The 24,229-nt window shown below is 36.0% G+C and overlaps 1 non-coding gene across 1 annotated transcript; it reads right to left on the reverse strand.

The window, feature by feature from the left end:
• Nucleotides 1-6,060: 6,060 nt before the first annotated feature.
• On the reverse strand, nt 6,061-6,168 carry LOC148577009 (small nucleolar RNA R71). The gene has a single exon (XR_015904224.1). It is a non-coding gene; the product is annotated as a small nucleolar RNA R71 (small nucleolar RNA).
• Between the last annotated feature and the right edge of the window lie 18,061 nt (nt 6,169-24,229).

Raw genomic sequence — 24,229 nt, forward strand, 5'->3', positions numbered from 1 at the left:
TATATGTCACTTAGGTGTTGCAAATAAACTTCAATATGTGTCATTGTTTGATGTGTGAGTTCTATATTTCATTTGGTTCACCAAGTTTACTTACACATCAATCAATGTCCATTCATTATCCAATTCACAATTGCTTAATTAATTGCTTGAATGCTTTTATACTTCTTTATTGCTTGTTTGGTTGTCTTAACCTACAAGTTTTTTTTGAAGTATTTCAAGAACAATAGAATGAGTGAAGTGCGTGTTTCTTTTGTGTAATTGTTACATAGCTTTTTATGCTAGTGTATGTGTTCTAAACCGCATGCAACTTAGAACTCACACACTACTCTTCCTTAATGCCACACTAATTCACTCACTCCATTTTAGTGGTTCTTACCTCATCCCAACAATCTATGCCTCCTTACTTATGCATTTACTTGTCTTATTATATCATGTTTCCTATTGTCATGATGAAGCACCATAAGCAAAAACAGAAGCAGAAGAAGGAACTCGCAGCAGCCAGTTGATCCACCAGCTGAAGGTGGCAATCCAGAAATTCGTCGTACCCCCTTGCTCGTCTTTGAATACATCAAGGACGGTGCAAACTTTTAAGTGTGGGGAGGTCGTCTGACCGATCGGCCATTTTTGGATGACAAATTTCTAATCCCAACACTTTTGCATTTCATTTTTAGGTCATTTAGAATTTTTAGTTGCATTTCCTTAGTTTGCATATATATATAATAAGCTTAGTCAAAATAATAAAATTTTCCAAGGAATTCATCTATAGGGCACCCCAATTGATTTGAAAAAAAAAATTGGAGCTTGCTTGAATTATATATTGTGGAACATGTTTTTGAGTTAAGAACACATAAGCATGTGAGTTTTGAGCCTAATTGTGTAGTTACATCATATAACCACTATTTTCCTTCTTGTGTGTATTATTCTCTTTCTATGATTGTAATCTTTGATTTGTTTGATTCTTTATATCCATTATTTGGTGTATGAATGCACTTATATTATTGAGGCCATCGTTTCAAATAGCTCACTTACCCAAATAGCCTACTTTTCATCTTTCATCGTTAGCCAATTTTGAGCTTATGCTAAACCCATTTGTTTTTAATTTTAGCACATAACAAGCCTAAGTGAAAAATAATAAATGTCCTTAATTTGAATCTTTGATTAGCTTAGGCTAGTGAGAGTGTCTATCATTTAAGTTTGGAAAATTTGGGAACATTGGATAGAGATAAAAGTGTATTTTTGTATTTTTGTTAAAAATTTTAAAAATTTGGTACATACTCATGCATTAAATGTTTAAAACCATATGCATTGGAACCTTTGTATATAATTCATCAAAAGAAAAATAGAAAAACAAAAGAAAAAAATGTAGAAAAATAGAAAAAGAAAAAAAAAAGAAAACAGAAAGAAAAAGAAAAAGAAAAAGGAACCAATAAAAAAGGGACAAAATGTCCAAAGTGAAGTTCAATAATAATCAATGCATATGTGTTGTGATAAAAATAAGAATGCATGAGTGTGTAAAAAAGTGAAGAATGGGTAGTTAGGTTAACTTTGAATTGTATAGGTTGTAGGTTAGGTGAGAGTTTAGGTTAATCAAATATTTAAATTTCAAACTCACTTGACCATATGCATTTTTACCTTGACCCTAGCCCCATTACAACCTTTGGATAAGTCCTCATGATATTTGTATGTATGCATGAAATAATTGTTGATTATTAGATGAGAAACAAATCTTAGAAAACATGATTATGGGAGAATTGAGTGAATCAACCCCATACACTTGAGTGACTAGAGCGGATACACATCCGGTGAGGGTTCAATTGCTCAATTACATGTTTTAACCCATGATCATATCTTTTCTTGCAAGTTTATAATTCGTTTTAATAACTCAAATCAATTGTGGATTTGATTTGGTTGTCAATACCCTTAGCTCTTATGTTCATATATGTATTCTTGGGAATTGATCTATTTTGACCAAGTAGTTGCATTCATCTAGATAGATTTCATGTAGATAGGTGATGAGCGGATAATTTATACGCTTTTTGGCATTGTTTTTAGTATGTTTTCAATATGATTCAGTTAGTTTTTAGTATATTTTTATTAGTTTTTAATTAAAAATCACATTTCTGAACTTTACTATGAGTTTGTGTGTTTTTCGGTGATTTCAGATATTTTCTGGCTGAAATTGAGGGACCTGAGCAAAAATCAAATTCAGAAGTTGAAGAAGGACTGCAGATGCTGTTGGATTCTGACCTCCCTGCACTCAAAGTGGATTTTCATGAGCTACAGAACTCCAAATGGCGCGCTTTCAGTTGCGTTGGAAAGTAGACATCCAGGGCTTTCCAGCAATATATAATAGTCCATACTTTGAATAAGGATTGATGACGTAAACTGGCGTTCAATTCCAGTTCCATGCTGTATTCTGGAGTCAAACGCCAGAAACAGGTTGCAGAGTGGAGTTCAACGCCAGAAACACGTTACAAACTGGCGTTCAACTCCAAGAATGACCTCTCCATGTGTAAACTTCAAGCTCAGCCCAAGCACACACCAAGTGGGCCCCGGAAGTGAATTTCTGAATCATTTACTTATTTCTGTAAACCCTAGTAACTAGTTTAGTATAAATAGGACTTTTTACTATTGTGTTTACATCTTCGGATCATCTTATGATCTTCAGCTTCATCTTTAGATCATGTTTTGAAGGCTGGCCATTCAGCCATGCCTGAACCTATCACTTATGTATTTTCAACGGTAGAGTTTCTACACACCATAGATTAAGGTGTGGAGCTCTGCTGTTCCTCATGAATTAATACAAAGTACTACTATTTTTCTATTCAATTCAACTTATTCCGCTTCTAAGATATCCATTCGCACTTCAACATGAATGTGATGAACGTGACAGTCATCATCATTCCCTATGAACACGTGCCTGACAACCACTTCCGTTCTACCTTAGATTGAATGAGTATCTCTTGGATTCCTTAATCAGAATCTTCGTGGTATAAGTTAGAACCCATGGATGGCCATTCCTGAGATCTGGAAAGTCTAAACCTTGTCTGTGGTATTCCGAGTAGGATCTGGAAAGGGATGGCTGTGATGAGCTTCAAACTCGCGAGTGCTGGGCGTAGTGACAGACGCAAAAGGATCAATGGATCCTATTCCAGTATGATCGAGAACCGACAGATGATTAGCCATGCAGTGACAGCGCATTGGACCATTTTCACTGAGAGGACAGGATGTAGCCATTGACAACGGTGATGCCTAACATACAGCTTGCCATGGAAAGGAGTATGATTGGTTGGATGAAGACAGCAGGAAAGCAGAGGTTCAGAGGAACGAAAGCATCTCTATACGCTTATCTGAAATTTTCACCAATAATTTACATAAGTATTTCTATCTTTATTTTCTGTTTATTTATTATTATTATTTGAAAACTCCATAACCATTTGATATCCGCCTGACTGAGATTTACAAGGTGACCATAGCTTGCTTCATACCAACAATCTCTGTGGGATCGACCCTTACTCACGTAAGGTTTTATTACTTGGACGACCCAGTGCACTTGCTGGTTAGTTGTATCGAAGTTGTGACAAATTATGAATTAAGATTAGAGCACCAAGTTTTTGGAGCCATTACCAGAGATTACAATTTCATGCACCAAGTTTTTGGCGCCGTTGCCGGGGATTGTTCGAGTTTGGACAACTGACGGTTCATCTTGTTGCTCAGATTAGGTAACTTTCTTTTCGTTTTCTTTTCACAAAAAAATTTGTTTTCAAAAATCTTTCAAAAAAAATTCAAAAATATATTTTTCTTCAGAATTTTTAAGAATGAATTCTAGTGTTTCATGATGATTTGTTGAATCCTGGCTGGCTATAAAGCCATGTCTAAATTCTTTTGGACTGAGGCTTCAACTAATCACTTCAATGCATGTAATGTCCTGCTGAAGCTTGGCTGGCCATTGGCCATGTCTAGTGTTTTGGACCAGAGCTTTCACTGAAAGCTTGGCTGGCTAGTGAGCCATGTCTAATTCCTGGACTGGAGCTTTAGACTAATATTGCAAGATTCCTGGAATTCCTTTTAAAAATTTTGGAATTCTTATTTTTCTTTTTCAAATAATTTTTGAAAAATACCAAAAAAAATTATAAAATCATAAAATCAAAAATATTTTTGTGTTTCTTGTTTGAGTCTTGAGTCAATTTTAAGTTTAGTGTCAATTGCATGTTTTAAAATTTGCATAAAATTTTCAAAAAATTCATGCATTCATAGTGTTCTTCATGATCTTCATGTTGTTCTTGGTAAGTCTTCTTGTTTGATCTTGATGTTTTCTTGTTTTGTATCTTTTGTTGTTTTTCATGTGCATTTTTGCATTCATGGTGTCTAAGCATTAAAGATTTCTAAGTTTGGTGTCTTACATATTTTCTTTGCATCAAAAATTTTTCAAAAATATGTTCTTGATGTTCATCATGATCTTCAAAGTGTTCTTGGTGTTCATCTTGACATTCATAGTGTTCTTGCATGCATCATGTGTTTTGATTCATAATTTTCATGTTGTGAGTCATTTTTTATGTTTTTCTCTCTCATCATTAAAAAATTCAAAAATAAAAAATATATCTTTCCCGTTTTTTCTCATAAATTTTCGAAAATTTGAGTTGACTTTTTCAAAATTTTTAAAATCTAGTTGTTTCTTATGAGTCAAATCAAATTTTCAAATTGAAAATCCTATCTTTTTCAAAATCTTTTTCAAAAATTAAATCTTTTTCATTTTTCTTATTTATTTTCGAAAATTTTAAAAATATTTTTCAAAAATCTTTTTCTTAATTTTATCTCCTAATTTTCGAAAATATTATCAACAATTAATGTTTTGATTCAAAAATTTCAAGTTTGTTACTTTCTTGTTAAGAAAGATTCAAACTTTAAGTTCTAGAATCATATCTTGTGATTACTTGTGAGTCAAGTCATTAATTTTGATTTTAAAATTTAAATTTTTTTCAAAACTAATTTTAATCATATCTTTCTATCATATCTTTTTAAATCATATCTTATTCAAAAATTTGATTTTAAAATATCTTTTCTAACTTCTTATTTTCTTATCTTTTAAAAATTGATTTTCAAAATTTGTTTCAACTAACTAATTAACTTTTTATTTATTTTTTATCTCTTTCAAAACTACCTAACTAACTATCCCTCTCTAATTTTCAAAAATATCTCCCTCTTTTTCAAAAAAAAAATTCTTTTTAGTTAATTAATTGTTTAAATTTTAATTTTAATTATTTCCCCTTTTAAATTTTCGAAAATCATCAACTCCTTTTCAAAAATTATTTTCGAAAATTTCTCTCTCTCATCTTCTTCTATTTATTTAATTACTTACTAACACTTCTCTTCATCTCATATCTCTGCTCCTATCCTCACCCTTGTGTTTGAATTATCCATTCTTCTTCACTCTTATTCCCTTTCTTCTTCTACTAACAATAAGGAACCTCTTTACTATAACATAGAGGATTCCCCTTCTTTTCTTGTTCTCTTCTCTTTCATATGAGCAGGGACAAGGAAAAGGGCATTCTTGTTGAAGCTGATCCAGAACCTGAAAGGACTCTGAAGAGAAAACTAAGAGAAGCTAAAATACAACAATCCAGAGACAACCTTACTGAAATTTTCGAACAAGAAAAGGAGATGGCAGCCGAAACTAACAACAATAATGCAAGGAGGATGCTTGGTGACTTTACTGCACCTAATTCCAATTTACATGGAAGAAGCATCTCCATTCCTGCCATTGGAGCAAACAATTTTGAGCTGAAACCTCAATTAGTTTCTCTGATGCAGCAGAACTGCAAGTTTCATGGACTTCCATCTGAAGATCCTTTTCAGTTCTCAACTGAATTCTTGCAGATCTGTGATACTATTAAGACCAATGGGGTTGATCCCGAGGTCTACAGGCTTATGCTTTTCCCGTTTGCTGTAAGAGACAGAGCTAGAGTGTGGTTGGACTCTCAACCCAAAGATAGCCTAAACTCTTGGGATAAGCTGGTCACGGCTTTCTTAGCCAAGTTCTTCCCTCCTCAAAAGCTGAGTAAGCTTAGAGTGGATGTTCAAACCTTCAGACAAAAAGAAGGTGAATCCCTCTATGAAGCTTGGGAGAGATATAAGCAACTGACAAAAAAGTGTCCTTCTGACATGCTTTCAGAATGGACCATCCTGGATATATTCTATGATGGTCTATATGAATTAGCTAAGATGTCATTGGATACTTCTGCAGGTGGATCCATTCACCTAAAGAAAACGCTTGCAGAAGCTCAAGAACTCATTGACATGGTTGCTAATAACCAGTTCATGTACACTTCTGAGAGGAATCCTGTGAATAATGGGACGCCTCAGAAGAAGGGAGTTCTTGAAATTGATACTCTGAATGCCATATTGGCTCAGAACAAAATATTGACTCAGCAATTCAATATGATTTCTCAGAGTCTGAATGGAATGCAAGCTGCATCCAACAGTACTCAAGAGGCATCTTCTGAGGAAGAAGCTTATGATCCTGAGAACCCTGCAATAGCAGAGGTAAATTACATGGGTGAACCCTATGGAAACACCTATAATCCCTCATGGAGAAATCACCCAAATCTCTCATGGAAGGATCAACAAAAGCCTCAACAAGGCTTTACTAATGGTGGAAGAATTAGGTTTAACAATAGTAAACCTTTTCCATCATCCACTCAGCAACAGATAGAGAATTCTGAACAAAATACCTCTAATTTAGCAAACTTAGTCTCTGATCTATCTAAGGTCACTCTGAGTTTCATGAATGAAACAAGGTCCTCCATTAGAAATTTGGAGGCACAAGTGGGCCAGCTGAGTAAAAGGATCACTGAAACCCCTCCTAGTACTCTCCCAAGCAATACAGAAGAAAATCCAAAAGGAGAGTGCAAGGCCATTGATATAACCATCATGTCCGAATCCAAAGAGGAAGGGGAGGACGTGAATCCCAAGGAGGAAGACCTCCTGGGACGTCCAGTGATCAACAAGGAGTTTCCCTTTGAGGAACCAAAGGAATCTGAGGCTCATCTAGAGATCATAGAGATTCCATTGAACCTCCTTATGCCATTCATGAGCTCTGATGAGTATTCTTCTTCTGAAGAGAATGAAGATGTTACTGAAGAGCAAGTTGCCAAGTACCTTGGTGCTATCATGAAGCTGAATGCCAAATTATTTGGTAATGAGACTTGGAAAGATGAACCTCCCTTGCTCACCAATGAACTGAGTGATCTGGATCAACTGAGATTGCCTCAGAAGAAACAGGATCCTGGAAAGTTTTTAATACCTTGTACCATAGGCACCATGACCTTTGAGAAGGCTCTATGTGACCTTGGGTCAGGGATAAACCTCATGCCCCTCTTTGTAATGGAGAAATTGGGAATCTTTGAGGTGCAAGCTGCCAGAATCTCACTAGAGATGGCAGACAACTCAAGAAAACAGGCTTATGGACTAGCAGAGGACATGTTAGTAAAGGTTGAAGACCTTTACATCTCTACTGATTTCATAATCCTAGACACTGGGAAGGAAGAGGATGAATCCATCATCCTTGGAAGACCCTTCCTAGCCATAGCTAGAGCTGTGATTGATGTGGACAGAGGAGAGTTGGTCCTTCAACTGAATGAGGACAACCTTTTGTTTAAAACTCAAGGATCTTCTTTTGTAACCATGGAGAGGAAACATGAAAAGCTTCTCTCAGTACAGAGTCAACTAAAGTCCCCACAATCAAACTCTAAGTTTGGTGTTGGGAGGCCTCAGCCAAACTCTAAGTTTGGTGTTAAACTCCCATATCCAAACTCTAAGTTTGGTGTTGGGAGTCTATAAAATTGACCTGATCACCTGTGTGGCTCCATGAGAGCCCACTGTCAAGCTATTGACATTAAAGAAGCGCTTGTTGGGAGGCAACCCAATTTTTATTTATCTAATTTTATTTTTATTTTTTGTTCTTTCATGCTTTATTAGGTTCATGATCATGTGGAGTCACAAAATAAATACAAAAATTAAAAACAGAATCAAAAACAGCAGAAGGAAAAGCACACCCTGGAGGAAGGACTTACTGGCATTTAAACGCCAGTAAGGAGCATCTGGCTGGCGTTCAACGCCAGAACAGAGCATGGATCTGGCGCTGAACGCCAGAAACAAGCATAGAACTGGTGTTCAACGCCAGAAACATGCTACATCTGGGCGTTGAACGCCCAGAACAAGCATCAATTCAGCGTTTAAACGCCAGAATTGCATGCAAAGGCGTTTTACATGCCTAATTGGTGCAGGGATGTAAATCCTTGACACCTCAGGATCTGTGGACCCCACAGGATCATCTCAGCATCTGTGGACCCCACAGGATCCCCACCTACCTCCACTCATATTGTTCCCTCTTCTCAACATTCATCCTCTCTTCTCCATACACCCCACCTACCTTCAAAAATTCAATATCTCTTTCCCACCCAATCCCACCCATATAGCCGAATACACACATCCCTCCATCTCCTCCATATCTTCTTCTTCTTCTTCTTCTATTCTTTCTTCTTTTGCTCGAGGGCGAGCAACATTCTAAGTTTGGTGTGGTAAAAGCATAGCTTTTTTGTTTTTCCATAACCATTGATGGCACCTAAGGCCAGAGAAACCTCTAGAAAGAGGAAAGGGAAGACAAAAGCTTCCACCTCCGAGTCATAGGAGATGGAGAGATTCATCTCAAGGGTCTATAGCTCAGTGGTAGAACATTTGACTGCAAATCAAGAGATCCCTGAGATACCTCAGGGGATACATTTTCCTCCACACAATTATTGGGGACAACTAAGGATGGAGCACCAAGAGCACTCCATCACCCTCCATGAAATTAGAGAAGATCAAAGAGCTATGAGGGAGGAGCAACAAAGACAAGGAAGAGACATAGAAGAGCTCAAGGACATCATTGGTTCCTCAAGAAGAAAAAGCCACCATCACTAAGGTGGACTCATTCCTTGCTCTTAAATTTACTATTTTTTTATTTTTGAGCTTTATGTTTATTTATGTTTGTGTCTTATTACATGATCATTAGTATTTAAGTGTCTATGCCTTAAAGTCATGAATATGAATCCATCACCTCTCTTAAATGAAAACTGTTTTAAAAACAAAAGAACAAGAAGTACAGGGTTTCAAATTCATCCTTGAAACTAGTTTAATTATTTTGATGTGGTGACAATACTTTTTGTTTTCTGAATGAATGCTTGAACAGTGCATATGTCTTTTGAAGTTGTTGTTTATGAATGTTAAATATGTTGGCTCTTGAAGAATAAGGAAAAAGGAGACATGTTATTTGATAATCTGAAAAATCATAAAAATGATTCTTGAAGCAAGAAAAAGCAATGAATACAAAAGCTTGCAGAAAAAAAAAGCGAAAAAAAAAAGAGAAAGAAAAAAAAAGCAAGCAGAAAAAGCCAAAAGCTCTTTAAACCAAAAGGCAAGAGCAAAAAGCCAATAGCCCTTAAAACCAAAAGGCAAGGGTAAATAAAAAGGATCCAAGGCTTTGAGAATCAGTGGATAGGAGGGCCTAAAGGAATAAAATCCTGGCCTAAGCGGCCAAACCAAGCTGTCCCTAACCATGTGCTTGTGGCGTGAAGGTGTCAAGTGAAAACTTGAGACTGAGCGGTTAAAGTCAAGGTCCAAAGCAAAAAAAAAAAAGAGTGTGCTTAAGAACCCTGGACACCTCTAATTGGGGACTTTAGCAAAGCTGAGTCACAATCTGAAAAGGTTCACCCAGTTATGTGTCTATGGCATTTATGTATCCGGTGGTAATACTGGAAAACAAAGTGCTTAGGGCCACGGCCAAGACTCATAAAGTAGCTGTGTTCAAGAATCAACATACTGAACTAGGAGAATCAATAACACTATCTGAATTCTAAGTTCCTATAGATGCCAATCATTATGAACCTCAATGGATAAAGTGAGATGCCAAAACTATTCAAGAGGCAAAAAGCTACAAGTCCCGCTCATTTGATTAGAGCTATGTTTCATTGATAGTTTGGAATTTATAGTACATTTTCTTCTTTTTATCCTATTTGATTTTCGGTTGCTTGGGGACAAGCAACAATTTAAGTTTGGTGTTGTGATGAGCGGATAATTTATACGCTTTTTGGCATTGTTTTTAGTATGTTTTCAATATGATTCAGTTAGTTTTTAGTATATTTTTATTAGTTTTTAATTAAAAATCACATTTCTGAACTTTACTATGAGTTTGTATATTTTTCTGTGATTTCAGGTATTTTCTGGCTGAAATTGAGGGACCTGAGCAAAAATCAGATTCAGAGGTTGAAGAAGGACTGCAGATGCTGTTGGATTCTGACCTCCCTACACTCAAAGTAGATTTTCTGAAGCTACAGAACTCCAAATGGCGCGCTTCTAATTGCGTTGGAAAGTAGACATCTAGGGCTTTCCAGAAATATATAATAGTCCATACTTTGAATAAGGATTGATGACGTAAACTTGCGTTCAATGCCAGTTCCATGCTGCATTCTGGAGTCAAACGCCAGAAACAGGTTGCAGAGTGGAGTTCAACGCCAGAAACACGTTACAAACTGGCATTCAACTCCAAGAATGACCTCTCCACGTGTAAACTTCAAACTCAGCCCAAGCACACACCAAGTGGGCCCTGGAAGTGGATTTCTGCATCATTTACTTATTTCTGTAAACCCTAGTAACTAGTTTAGTATAAATAGGACTTTTTACTATTGTGTTTACATCTTCGGATCATCTTATGATCTTCAGTTTCATCTTTAGATCATGTTTTGAAGGCAGGTCATTCGGCCATGCCTGAACCTATCACTTATGTATTTTTAACGGTAGAGTTTCTACACACCATAGATTAAGGTGTGGAGCTCTGCTGTTCCTCATGAATTAATACAAAGTACTACTATTTTTTTATTCAATTCAACTTATTCCGCTTCTAAGATATCCATTCACACTTCAACATGAATGTGATGAACGTGACAGTCATCATCATTCCCTATGAACACATGCCTGACAACCACTTCCGTTCTACCTTAGATTGAATGTGTATCTCTTGGATTCCTTAATCAGAATCTTCGTGGTATAAGTTAGAACCCATGGATGCCCATTCCTAAGATCCGAAAAGTCTAAACCTTGTCTGTGGTATTCCGAGTAGGATCTGGGAAGGGATGGCTGTGACGAGCTTCAAACTCGCGAGTGCTGGGCGTAGTGACAGACGCAAAAGGATTAATGGATCCTATTCCAGTATGATCGAGAACCGATAGATGATTAGCCATGCAGTGACAGCGCATTGGACCATTTTCACTGAGAGGACAGGATGTAGCCATTGACAACGGTGATGCCTAACATACAGCTTGCCATGGAAAGGAGTATGATTGGTTGGATGAAGACAGCAGGAAAGCAGAGGTTCAGAGGAAGGAAAGCATCTCTATACGCTTATCTGAAATTCTCACCAATAATTTACATAAGTATTTCTATCTTTATTTTCTGTTTATTTATTATTATTATTATTCGAAAACTCCATAACCATTTGATATCCGCCTGACTGAGATTTACAAAGTGACCATAGCTTGCTTCATACCAACAATCTCCGTGGGATCAACCCTTACTCACGTAAGGTTTTATTACTTGGACGACCCAGTGCACTTGCTGGTTAGTTGTATCGAAGTTGTGACAAATTATGAATTAAGATTAGAGCACCAAGTTTTTGGAGCCATTACCAGAGATCACAATTTTGTGCACCAATAGGATGCATATAGATAGTTTGCATTGAATAAATGTTGATACCCTTTGTCTCTTTCTTGAGTTTAGATGAGGACATGCTTAGTTTAAGTGTGGGGAGGTTTGATAAACCCCAATTTTGTGGTTTATCTTGTTCTTAATTTAGGGGATTTTATCAACTTATCTCACATTTATTCAATGAAATAGCATGGTTTTGTAATTCTCCCTAATTTGTGCTTAAGAGTAAAAAACATACTTTTTAGACCTTTAAATTGCGAATTTTAATTCACTTTAATTCTATTCGATGCCTTGATATATATGTTGAGTGATTTCAAGCTTATAAGGCAACGATTAGATGGAAGAAGTGAGGAGAAAAGCATGCAAAGTGGAGAATTTATGAAGAAATGAGGATTTATTGAATTGAAGGCCACGCACACGCGTGAGGAGGAGATTTGCCAACGACATGCACGCATCACCCACGTGTACGTGTGAGGAGGAAATTGCAAGGCGACGCGCACGTGTCGACTACGTGCACGCGTGACACTGATCACGTGACCTCATTAAAGTGAATACGCTGGGGGCGATTTCTGAGCTTTCCAAGCCCAAATCCAACTCATTTCTGAGGCTATTTGATGCTGAATTGAAGATTGGACAAGGGGGGAGCAATTAGATTAGGTTAGGACCATGCTTTAGGTAGTTTTTAGAGAGAGAAGCTCCCTCTTCTCTCTAGAACTAGGATAGATTTAGGTTTTGATTCTTGTTTTCATCTAGTTTTCTTTACAATTTATTGTTCTTCTATCTTTGTTCTTCTTAGTTCTCTTGTTAATTTCCCTTTTATGCCTCTTTTTATGTTGATGAATTCTTGTTGGATTTGGATTTCATTTAATGCAATTTATGTTTTATGTTCTTCTATTGTTTAATTGAGTTGTTATTCTTACTTTTCTTGCTTTGGGTAGTAGTAGATTTTATTCTTCCTTGTAATTTACCATGTCTTTATTTTATGCCTTCCAAGTGTTTGATAAAATGCTTGGTTGGATGTTAGAGTAGCTTTTTTAGCATTCTTAGCTTGGAAAGAGAAATTAGGAAATCTTGAGTCATTAATACCCAACTTATGTTGGTGATCTAGGGTTGTTTGTTAATATTGTTTCCATTGACTCTAATCTCTTGCTAATTCAATTAGTAAGTTGATTAGGACTTTTGGATTGAGATTAACTAGTCTCATTTGACTTTCTTCAAGTGTTGGAGATGACATTGTACCTTCTCTCGTTGGAGATGACGAAATAGGATTAGCTCTTGTTAATTGTTGTATGATAATTAATGACTATGATAGAAAGCCTAGATTCTCAATCCTTGCCATGAATGTATCTCTTTATTACTTACTTTCTTTAGTTGCTTCCTTTATTTTCTTGCCATTTTAATTTCTTGCACTTTTATAAACCCAACCCCGTTAGACTCATAACCAATAATTGAGCACTCGATTGTGATTCCTAGAGAGAACGACCCGCGACTAATACTCTCGGTTATTTTTATTGGGTTGGACTTATGACAACCAAAATTAAACTTTGATTGAGCATTACGTGTCGGTTTGGAACTATACTTGCAACGAAGTTATTTCCTCTAACCAAGAAGAAATTCCTAACCGACAAAAATCTTCACATTAGTCACCAGCTCTAAACTCATAACAAAATAACCTTTTTAATTCATCTATTGTGCTCTTCCTTGTTTCAAAGCCTAAATACAAGCTAGGGGATCCTAAATAAGTGTTACGAAAGTTTACAAGCTTGCCAAGGAGGTTAAACAGTTAAAAATAGGGTTTTAGGTGAAAAACATGGCTTGTCCGTACGCACGCATGGTGCAGAATTTATAACCCACAAACTAACCGGCAAGTGCACTGGGTCGTACCAAGTAGTACCTCAAGTGAATGAGGGTCGATCCCACGAGGATTGATGGATCAAGCAACAATGATTGAGTGATTGGCTTAGTTAGGCAAACAGAAAAGAGTGTTTGGGTTTCAATTGCATTAAAACAATAAATTCAGAAAATCATAAAGCAAGCAGTAAATTGAGGTGAAATATATATGGAGAAAACAGTTAAGGCTTCAGAGATATATATCTTCCGGATTGACTTTTCTTACTAACTATTTTAATCATGCAAGATTCAATTCATGGCAAACTATATGTGACTAAACCCTAATTCCTTATACCTTTTTAGTCTCCTCTAACCTTCATCAACCGCCAATTCCTTAGTCACTTGATTCCAATTAGAGGGTTAAGTTCAAATCTAGTTTATGTGCCATAAAAACCCTAATTACCCAAATATAAGAGGATTATATATCATGTATTCCGTTAAGTCCAGATAATTAGAAATTTAGGAGAAATTATTTTCAAGCTGTTGTTCAAGTAAAGAGCTTTTCCAAGTTATACAAGAACTCAAGTAGAACAAGGATCATACTTCCGTTCCACCCAAATTCATAAGATAAAGAACGAAAATAGTTCTTGAAATAGAAATCAGTACTTGAATTAAAATAGTAAAATAATAGTATCAATCTATACAATAGACAGAGCTCCTAACATTAACAGTGGAGGTTTAGTTGCACATGGTTCAGAGAGAAAACTAGGATTCTGAAAAGCTGTAAATTGCGGAATGAGGTCAGAGAGAAGAGAAGAGAAGAGTCCGAAGGGCTGATTCTTTTCCCTTTTATATCTAATCCTAATTAATGTAAATAATATTTTCTAAAACTAAATAATATCTTTTTCTATTTTAAAATAAGAATACAGTTTAATCAGAATTAAAAGTAAACCATCTGTGTGAGCCTTAAGGACGAATGAGGACCACTTGTCTCATTAATGTCCACGCCTAACTTGGCAAAAGGTTGCACCTAACTTGAATAGTGCAGTGAGGAATGGCGTGGAATGCTTGAGTGCTGCGCCTAACTTAAAGACATCAAATCCAATTTGCGTGTTGATGTTGTGTCTTTCGCCTAACTTGAGATTTCTCAAGTTAGACGCAGACTTGGCAGTGTGTCTTGGATGCCTTTCTCCTATCCTGGCGCCTAACTTAAGATTCTCAAGTTAGGTGCCACTTTGGATGCCTTGGTTCATGGAGTTAGTTGATCTTGGTGCCTAACTTGAGAATCCTCAAGTTAGGCCACCCTTGCTGAATGGTTGGAGAAGAAATATTGACTATTATACATCGTTGAAAAGCTCTGGAAGTTAACTTTTCAATGCCACTATAATCACGTCCATTGGACCTCTGTAACTTGAGTTATTAAGGTTTGAGTGTAGAGAGGTCAGAGTTAACAGCATCATTCGCCTTCTTCTCTTTTTCTGCGGAAACACCATCAAATCTAGCCGAATGCTACCTAAGATAAACAGAATTGCACACGACTCAAAGTAGCATCCATAGTGGCTAAAAGATAATTAATTCTTGATTAAACTCAACAATTTGAATTCAAATTCACTAGGAAAAGATAGGAAAGATGCTCACGTATCAATGCACCAGACAGCTTCCGTAGCTTGTGCGTAAGCATCATACTGTGCATACACACAACTTGCAAAATTTTCAGGGTGTGCGTATACACACCCCCTCGTGCGTATGCACAAGTCTTAATGCACGCTTTGGTTAGTGTGTGCGCACGATAGTGTGCGTAGGCACACAAACCAAAGTTTCTGGTTCTCTACAACATCACATAATTCAGTTTTTCATACCTAACTTTTGACGTTCATAATTTTCTCTACAAAACTCCAATTTCTCTCTCATCTTTATACTGTTTTAAAGCTCTCACAACCATCTTTAATTTTAATTAAAGTTCAATTGATTACATATTTCGAGGGACAAGTTATGACCCGCCAAATTTGGTTAAAAATAATATTTAACCAAATTTGTCAAATTCTCAAAGTACCAAATCTCTCCAATCAAACCAATTTAATCACATTCCAACAATACCAAAATAACCCAAAAATTCACACTAAACATTCCTCAACCATTTCTCAATCATTCAACTATTTAACTCATTCAAAGTTCTCAATTCAACATAATTCATATCAGTACTCATTAATTTCTCCAATTCTTCATCCACACCATTGTCAACATAATTATCAACAAACACCATCAACCATTAACCATATCCATCACACTTATTATTCATCAATTCATCATCATTAAAACTCATAATCATCATCAATTGTCATCAACATCAATAATCATCATAAATTATCATCAACATCAACTTCATATCACCACAACAAACCCCACAACAATTAAACATTTCATTTAATTCAAATCCTATCTTAAGGTCCACTAGTCTAAGTTGCCCACAACATTACATATTATTTAAAGAAAACCGAAACCATACCTTGGGCAATTTTCTCCCGAGCACAAAACACCAAAAAACCTCTTCCACAAGCCTTCCATGTTCAACAAGAAACCAAACTTAGCCACCACTTTAGATCATATTCCAAGGATTCCAATCATCAATTCCACTCCAAATAATATCAATTCAAGCTAGCTATCATACAAATTATCATAGGTCAATCATAGGGTTTAACAAATTGACAAACTACAAGAGTAAAGAGGCTCCTTACCTTACCTAGTAGTGATTAGGGTAAAATCCAATAATAACTCAATGCTAGATAACACCTAAATATCCAAAATCACAAAATTTTCTCAATCACCATAGCCAAAAATACAAAAATGTATAGAGCAGAGATCTAGAGTATGGATTTCAAGATTCTTACCACTTTGTTTAGATATAATTGAAGAGCTCAACGAGACGAACGCATGGCCATAAACGACACACAAATTGAAGTTTCGTAGCTCAAGTTATGATCAAAATAAGGTTCAAGTGAATAGTGCTTTGTGTTCTTGAGCTCTCCTCTCTCAATCTCACCGTGGCTTTCTCTCCCTTAGGGCTAATATGCTGAAAATGCTCATTAATGGGTGGTTATATATGTTGGGTTTGGGTCCAATTTGAGCCTGGTCCAATTAGTTAGAGTTTTTGGTTCATTTGGCCTAATTTTAGGCCAAAACCTTTAGAATAAATGACTGGTTTTCAATTCTAAATATTTTTCTAAGTTTTTGTGTAGTTTTGATTTTTCTTACACAGTACCAGACAGACTTAAGAAGATACTGCTGGCTAAATTACCGGTATGCATTTTTACTAATTTTCTGTTAAACGGATACACTTTTTCACTCGAAAAAATCCACTGAATCTAGAAATGTTTCATAAAATTTGGGGGTCCAGAAACCAAGTTATGACCAGTTGAATTTTGTCAAAAATAAGTTTTTTTTACCAAACTAGTAAAGTCCTCTAATTTTCAAAACACTCAAACCGAAACACAATTATACCATACCAAATCAATACCAAAACACTCCTCAATTATTTCTCAAGCATTCAAACACCTAAATCATTCAACAATTTTCAATCCAACCTAAATCACACCAATACTCATCAATTTTCCATCAATCCTCATCAACAGCAACATTTATCATTCACAATTCTAACAATCATTAATTTTTCACATTCAACTATATCACAGTCACCCGAGCTTACCCGGGCATGGCCTCCGGCCCAAATTTTACTAATTCTCATTCAATTAATCACATATCACATTATCATCAATCATCATCAAACTCCATATTATCATTCATAAATCACCAATTCCAAAAATTCTCAATTTCAAACATAATCCACACTAACACTCATCAAGCATTAACAAGCTTTACCTCATCATACCAAACTCAATCATATACATTATTTTCCATTATGACATCATACATATTCAACTCACCAGTGCAAACAATTCAAACCTATCTTATGGTCAACTAGTCTAAGTTTCACACAACATTTTGTATTAACTAAAGAAAACCGAAACCATACTTTGGCCGATTTTTCTTCCAAACACAAAACACTAAAAAGCCTCTTCCACAAGCTTTTCGATCTTCCAAACCAAAAATCAACAAGTTCCAGCCGTAATATATCAATTCTAAGCAAACCAATTCTTCAATTTAACTCCGCTCAACATAAATTTTTACTCTAGCACCATGAAATTCAATAAATCAACACTAGGGTTCATAGAATTAGACAAGTCACAACGGTTTTCGAATTATCTTATCTTGTCTATTGAATCTTGGGGTGAAACCCACTAATCATCTAAGTTAGAGTATACCTAAATCATCAAAACCATGAAACTTTCAACACCTAAGAGCCAAATTCGAAATTGACATAGGGCAAAGAATTGGAGCATGCAATTCGAGTTTTTTTTTTTTACCTACTTTGTTTTGTTAGATTTGAAGAGCTCGATGAGAGGATCGTGTGGCCACAAATGGCACACCAATCTAAACTCCGGAGAGTGAGATATGGTCCAAGGAATAAGAAGATAAATAGTAACTTCAAGGGTCTTCTTCCTCTCCTCTAACTCAGCAGCCCTCTCTTGTTTTAATGAGAGTGATGCTGAACATTTAGCCCTTAGTAACTTATATGTGTTGGGCTTGGACCCAACTTAGGCACGGTTCGTATTTTTTGTTCGTTTGGTCAACCTCGAGCTAAAACCTTTAGAATAAGTATCCGGTTTTCAATTTTAAATTATTTTTACTTTCTAAATTAAAACTTTCAATGTCCTAAATTTATTCACTCATTAGTTTAATTTTCTCATTTATAGTACCAAACCAATTTAACCGGTATGCGCCCTTTTGCGATTATTTAGATTTTTACACTAAAATTTTTATTTTTTCCATAAAACTTTCAAATTTAATATTTCTCATCATTTTCAACCTATTTCGGACAATTAAATTATTATTTTATTTTTATTAAACGGCTAATAAATTTTTGGTTCTTACCTATAATACCCTTGGGTATTTGTGATGAAATTTGATAACTATAATAGATTTTCAAATTAATATTATTATCTATTTTTTCTTTCAAAAACTTTACTAGTTCTCAACTAGCACACAAGAAAAAAAAATTAGTAGCGAAGAAGAATAAATATTTAGCAGAATGAAAAAGAAGTGAAAAAGTGACAAATACTAAGGGAGAACAGATTTTTTTATATAGGTAAAATTTTGACAAATCGTGAGCCACGATTATAATTTATAAAAATCGAAAAATTCTTAATTAAACAAATTGGTCACAATTTGCTTTCAGTTGTTTGTCTTGCAGGAAACGTTAGTCACGATTTCATTTTTCTTTTTTATTTTTTGCATATTTGTATTACAGTAATCATTAGTCAGGTTAATTTATTAGAAAATTAATTAAAAAACTTATGCTACATGAAATCCAACGTTACGTTTCTTTTCCGTTTTAATTTTTTTTGCAAATCGTCGCTCACCATTTCAATTTCACCTAACTACTTCGATATTAATGTATTTAACTAAAATAATTCGATATTAAAATAAAGTAGAGACTCACATGTAGTTTATGTAAAGTTAATAGTCGAAAACTATTAAATGATTTGATAGGTTTGACTAAATTATCATCTAACGATTTTAAGATATCAAATTCACATAAAGATAATTATATGAGATTTCCATCTTAAAATAAATCACACCTATTTAGCCAATATACAAAAAAAAAAAAAAAAATTAACGGCAAGGTGACATATAAATAAAAAAAAAAAAAAAACAGTTTACCGTTAACAAAGAAGAAATAACAAAAGAGTGAATGATTAAATTTGTCTCTAAAATATCATTTATTTTTAAATTAGTCCTTAAAAAAATTTTTAATCAAATTCATCCTCCAAATATTTTAAGTTAGTCACATTTATCCTTCCATCACTTTTGCTGCTGATAGCGTCAGAGTTTGTTGATATGTCATATTAAATGGCATCACACTGACCACAGCACACACATGGCAATCTTAATTTGTTACTAACATGATATGTTTATAAAATTAGATTAAATTAGCTCTAAATTAAGAAATTTTAATGCCTCAAGGTCTCACTCAATTTGAGGTTGATTTGATATCACATAAAATCTTTGAAAGACGAATTTAATTAGAAATATCTTTTGAAAACTAATTTTGAGAATGGATAATCTTGCAGGAATGAATTTCACAATTTACTTAAATAATAAAACATAATTGTTTTGTCGATTTTTAGCAAATCGATAGTGATTCGATTCTAATGGTATGGGAGCGAAACCAACTTCTTTTTTGTAGGTACCAGTTTTCTATAAATGCATCAAAGCGTCTTCGATTAGACAGGTATTGAAATAAAATATAAATCGAAATTTGTAAAAGAACCAAAGAAATGAAAAATGAAGTTTTCAAAAAGTAAATTAACTGAAATCGGAAAGCTTGCGTTGAAATTTAAACAAAGCGGTAAAGGTGCCTTCGACTGGATCAAACGGCTTTGACTTGAAAATTAAATTTACTGAAATGTAAATTGGACATGGAAATTAAAGGATGCTTGAAAGATAAATTAAGTTGAAAGATAAACTTGCTTGAAAGGTAAAGTTTACTGGAATTATAAATAGAAAATAAAGACAAATGGAAGGAACCCTACAGATAATTGATTCGAGGCAAACTCAAAAAGTCGCTGGGGATGTGAGAGTGCGTGAGTAATTTCTGAAATGAAGTTCCAACCTTTATTCCCTAAAACTTTCTAGTATTTATAGTCTACTTCTGTAACTGATAATTACAAGGTGCAGTCTTGTATGCGCACTCCTTGGTAACCATTCCCGCCTTTTGGCTGATAAATGTTTACTCATAAATTCCTCACGTGGTAAAAGCCTTCAACTTCTCCACTTATGTAACTGCTCGATCTGCTATTCGAATAACTTATTCGATTACTTATTTCGAATATTTGTCCGATCAGACCTATCCGATTTAATAAAGTGTTTTGAAATTGAATCCGTGTCGAGTACCTCCAACCAATGCCTGCACGTGCATCTTTTCAACAACTGCTTACACCTCGATCAACCTCTTCACTACTTCAAACTAACTTACCTTTGATCGAAAGTATTTTTCGACTAACAAATTGCCCCTTGGATTAATGTGTTTGTCTTCGATAGAATTATTGGAAGATGAAACACTTAATCCAAATTCAAATTTCAATCTCTTGAATCAGTAATAATTACCATTTAACTTCTCCATTAATACTGATCTACTCGACACGTTTTCCAAGACTTATGCTTTCTCTTTCCACCACTTTGCCTTCTTCGCAAAGTTACCTCTTTTTGCATTCCTTCTGCAATAACGGATATAGTAACACTCCCTTTAAATTCGAAATTTTCGCCTTTGTTCAATTTTTCTCGAACCCTTGTTCTCTGAATTCCTCTTGCATCAATCTTTCTTGTGTAACCCTTAACCTTTCAAACTTCCTTTTTCTCTGTTCTGCAATGGCCGCTTCTTCTTCTCACGCTGCTGCCCAAGACAAGGGTAAAGGTCCCATGGTAGCACCACCAGCTCCACCAGCCCTTCATGTGCTGAATCAAGTCAATGATGAAGTCATTCACGATCCACAGCTTCAAATTAATGATACTAGAATCCTGATCCCTTTCACGGTGGGTGAAGATACTCATTGTTTTCTTGGGCCTGTCGAATCCCTGGAGAGGGCGAATAAGAAATCACCTTTCTTTCCTAGTGCTCAGGAGGAAGATTTGTTGATCAACCAAGCCCTCGATATCTCTTTCTTCATTAATCAGAAACCTTTCAGGAATAATCCAAAGATTAATCCTTGAGGTACCAACTTCACGGCCTAGCTTCAGCGCCTTGCTTCTACAAAAAGCGCTGCTTGGGGAGCTCTGGGGATTCAGGAACTCCTAAGGCTCTCTCACTTCTCACCCTCAACGCTCCCTTGGATGATTGGAGCTGTAACCTGTTTTTGGAACAGGACAACCAACAATTTCCACCTCTCTTGTGAAATAATTGGTATGTCTCTCTTGGATGTGGCCGCTATTACAGAGCTTCCCATAAATCCTCCAGACTGCACTCCTGACATGCAACCCAAACACCACTACAATATTGCCTCTACCAGTTCTTATAGTGATTTCATTGCTCATCACATAGGCAAAGAGGGCACTGTTGTCACAGATGACGAGCATGTAGTCTTTTTATTCTATTGGCTAAATGTCATCGTTTTCTGTTCCCGAAGTGTCCAGATGTCAAAGTTTTTCCTTCCTTTGGCTGCTCTGCTTCATGAAGGAAATACCTTTAATTTGGCCAAGCTTCTTCTAAGCCATGTTTTCAAAGAGCTTGGTCAATTTGTACATTGTCTCCGAGATAATTGTCTGATCAGTACAGGTGGCCCCCTCTGGCTTCTCCAACTATGGCTTAATGCCATTTTTGAAAAGTATATGACAAACCCTAGAGGTGGTGCTACTGACAAGCAACACATCGAAGGCTTCCGATTAGCTGACTACAAAGCCAAACTTCCCAGGTACACAATCAGATGAAGACCAATTTTGGGCTGCTTTTTCTCTCTTCCATTCCTGTAAAGACTTTTACAATGACAACCTCAATTTTGCTCCTTTCATGCGTTGAAGTTGTGGTCCTGCGTAGCTTGATCGTTTACTTTTTCCAAATGACACCGAGAAAAATGAAATGCCTAATCGAAATTGGGCGAACTTGCTAGCTATTCAAGTAATCCCTACAGGGCTACCTCAACACAAAAAAGAAAGGCTCAAGGTGATCCTGTACGCCCCTCACTTCACAACTAGAAAACTGGGATTCTCACAGGCCATTCCAACCCCTCTTCCTCGAAACAACAAACCATTTTGCCACATCACTCTGACTTCTCAAAGTGAACTTGATTTCTGCCTCTTAATAAATCAACAACAAAGGGAGCATTTCAAATTTTCTTGTTTATGACCGCAGTTCATATATCACCAAGTCTTATCTCGAATGGTAGACTGCTTACTACTCTAAGTACAGTCGTACTTTAGAGGAAATCTAGCAATCTGCCATTCGAACAACCCCTGCTGTTGAAGGTTCTCCCAAAAAATCTCAAAAAAGAAAATCTGACACCACGGTCTCTTCACGACAACCACAACACAAAAGTTGAAGGACTCCCACCAGGACTTCCAGAAGGGTAACTATTTTTACACATACCCATGCACTTCAAATTAGGATGTTTTGAAAATCATATTTGTTTAACCATTCTTGATTTTGATTTTTCCATCAGTTACGGTTGCAACCATCAAGTGAAAGCTCTGATGGAAGAAAGCAAACCATCCGGAACATTCTTGCTGCTTCTTCTCAATTAGAAGATACAGCTGATTCAGACCCTGGTCCTCAATTAATTCGAAGGCCAATACTCATTCTGGTAACATCATCATTTCTATATATATTTCATTTAAGTTAGAATAAATCTTAACTTATAACTGTGTACCTTTTATATCAGCCTACTACTGCTGCTCACTCAATCACATCTTCTTTGGCACCTGATCAACCACTTCTGCCACAACACCATGATCTGGGACATTCCACATCCCATGATTCAATTCAAGCTATGGAGTCTGTCGAACCACTACAGGTTACTTTTCCTCATCCTCCTCACAACCAACCAGGCTGCCCTTTCTTTTGAAAACCAAGGGGCTCCAGATTCTGACTCTGTCTCTCGAGTTGTCGAAACCATCAATTCAGATTCTCCTCGATCCAGAGTCTTAGAAAATCTCCAAGGATTCTCCAGTCCTCCCCAACAGACTGAATTCCAAACTCCACCTAAACAAAGGTCTGGAAACTTGGGCGTTTCCACCACACCTACCAGTGCTACATTGCTAACCTGATCTCCATCTTAAATCGGGTTATCCAAGAGGATGAAGTGCCTGTTCCTGCACCAATACTTCCTAGACCTTTTTCATCCAGTCCTCTATTCGAGTTGGATGTTGATACTCGAGAACAGCTTCGGTCACTTCTTAAACTCTTGAATCATCCACCTGCTGCATGGATCAATGATGCCCTTCTCAACCAGCTTTTATCTGATCTTTTGAATTCTACCTTTGAATTTCTGGCTTCTACTCCGTATTTTGCCATAATCCGAAAATTCAAATAGCTTGCCAACAATAGCGTATCTTTTCAAAATAAACTCCAAGAGATCGAAAACGAAGAAGCTAAGATCAAAACTAAACTAGATAATTGTGCCTCTGCTCTTCAACTGAAAAAAGCTTCCCATGAAAAATTCAATTTGAGAATCTCTCAGGCTATTTCTATTCAAGCTTTTTATGACAAGGAAGATATAAGACTTGAAACAGAATTGGCCCAGATCAATGAAAAGCTTGCCAAAGTACGCGAGAGACGGGCTGAAATAGCCGTGCCTCTGACTACTGCCTAGCAAGAACAACAACAAATCATCCAAGAAATTGTTTCTATTGAGACCATGCAAGAAGAGTATGGGAAACAACTTGACAAGGTCCAATATGAAAAGTTCAAGCATGCTGAGGCACTTTCAACTTTGGACAACAACAGGGCAAAGCTACGCTCAGACTTGGCAAAACTCCTGGCACCTCATATCTCTTAGATTTCAGTATTTGTAATAATTTTACTTTCTTTCGGACTTATGCACCCTAACTTCAA

The sequence above is a fragment of the Arachis ipaensis genome, chromosome B1, assembly GCF_059453495.1.
Source record: "Arachis ipaensis isolate K30076 ecotype BB chromosome B1, ASM5945349v1, whole genome shotgun sequence".
Taxonomy (NCBI): domain Eukaryota; kingdom Viridiplantae; phylum Streptophyta; class Magnoliopsida; order Fabales; family Fabaceae; genus Arachis; species Arachis ipaensis.